The sequence below is a fragment of the Microtus ochrogaster genome, unplaced genomic scaffold, assembly GCF_000317375.1.
Source record: "Microtus ochrogaster isolate Prairie Vole_2 unplaced genomic scaffold, MicOch1.0 UNK57, whole genome shotgun sequence".
Classification (NCBI taxonomy): domain Eukaryota; kingdom Metazoa; phylum Chordata; class Mammalia; order Rodentia; family Cricetidae; genus Microtus; species Microtus ochrogaster.
This window is the reverse complement of record NW_004949155.1, coordinates 1,842,940-1,844,832: the sequence shown is the minus strand read 5'-3', so window position 1 is coordinate 1,844,832 and position 1,893 is coordinate 1,842,940. Positions and strand designations below refer to the sequence as shown.

Sequence of the window (1,893 nt, the reverse complement as noted above, 5' to 3'; positions counted from 1 at the left end):
GCTCTTCAGGAGTGCTGTCAGTTACAAAAACAAGTAACTTCAAAACGTTACGACAATATACAAAAGTAGCAAAAACAAATATAGTCTTTTCGAGTTTACTCTGCAACTTAAGGAAGACAGGCCTTGAACATCTAGTGTGCTGTTTTTTAAAAGACGATCACTGGAAGTCATCACAAACAGCAGAATTTTAACCAACTTGAAGGAGAACAGGCTCAACCAAAGAAAAAACAGTCAACAATTTATCTCAAAGATGAGCTGCAACATTCTACATCACCGTTCTTGGAATCCCAAGGAATTTAAAAAGTCAATGTTTTGAATCCCATAGTTCCAAGCTGTGCCGTAAATGCTAGGATTCCGGGTGTGTCAGAAACAGTACAAATTCTAGGGATTCCACGTTTTCTGGAACTCTTCAGTAAGATGCAGTTCTACAGAGGCCTTCTTACTTTCTGCCCCTTCATACCACCCCTAGTGAGTCACATTGGGAGGAGACAGCACAACAGTGTAATAAAGGACTAGCCGACCGTCCTGCATCCCAGCATCCCCTACTGTACACTGGACTTCTTGCAGAGTTTGAAAGTCCTTCAGCAACTGCCCACAGCACATGCTATCTACCCTATACGCTGCAGCAAGGTCCATTTTTCTTTTGAGAAATTTTTCTATATGTCCAATGCATTTCCTGAGACTCGTACAAACTTTATCTTCAGTGGTTTCCAATGTTCAATGTCTGCATTAGTGCCCATAGCCTCCAGGACATATCAGGTTCATGTGAATTAACATAGGATTCTACAGCTCCCTTAGTGTTCTCTTCGCTTGAGGGGTCTGGCTGCGGACAATTTTCATTGTAGAATTCATGCCTTTGCTTTTCTTCTTTTTCCTCTAGATCTGCCACTAATTTGTACACTATGTTTTATAATTGTGGATCCGACCTCAGGTTATTATGAGGTTTGGCCTCATGCACTACAGTGTTGCACTTTGGACATCCGTTGCTATGTTCAAAATATTTTATGATGCAGCTTTTACAGAAGCTATGGAGACATTCTGTGATGGTTGCTGCATCTATTAAGTAGCCTTTGCAAAAGTAACAGGAGATGTACAGAGTCAGCTGCGAGAGAGGAATGAGGTTCTCCTCCTGGTTGGCACCCTCCCACTCCAGGTTAGGAAGCTTGGATTCTTAGCGGCCTTGAAGCCTTGTCTCACTCCGTGTCAAAGGGCCCTGCCTGGCAACTGAGTGTGCTGTGGCAGTTACAGGAGTTGAGGCCTGGTGTGGGGGTGACAAGGCCTCTGCTCCCTCCACTCTGGCAGCATCCAGGCTGCCCTCTGGGGCCACTTGGTCACCTTCTATGGCTGACTGGGCAGAGCACAAACCTGTATATTAGAGACAAACCAGGACGCGAAACCACACAGGAAGGTGAGACTGAGATGAGGCAAGGCGACCGAGATGCAACGCTAGACCGCGGGTCCAGATGAGATCTCACGGAGATGACCGTGAGACTCAGAGACTAGGGAGGCTGAGCATGAAGCCAGGGAGAACAGAGCAGATTAAGGATGACAAAGTTTCCCATTCTAAGACAAAAAGGGCAGAGAAGAAGCAAGCAGAGCAGAGAGGCGCAGTGTCAGGAGCCGTGTCCCCGCCAAGGCAATCAACAGCGCAGGGACGCTAACCCACAAGCCACTAGGCAAAGGAAGAAGAAACCGAGCACGGGTTGCGATGCTCAGGACCAGCGCCAGCCTTTTCAAAGGCTTCTTGCTTCACAGAAGGGAGGTGTACCTGTGCCTGTACTTGAGGGGGTGATTGGGAGGGGCACTGGGAGGAGTGAAGGGAGTAGAAGCTGCGGCCTGGATGTATTGTATGAGAGAAAAATGAATTAAAAAAAATAATTAAGCCGGGCGGTG

General features: G+C 46.9%; 1 pseudogene; it reads right to left on the bottom strand.

Moving 5' to 3' along the window:
- Positions 1 to 465: 465 nt before the first annotated feature.
- LOC101988419 overlaps positions 466 to 1,893 on the bottom strand; it is a 4,892-nt pseudogene continuing 3,464 nt past the window's right edge.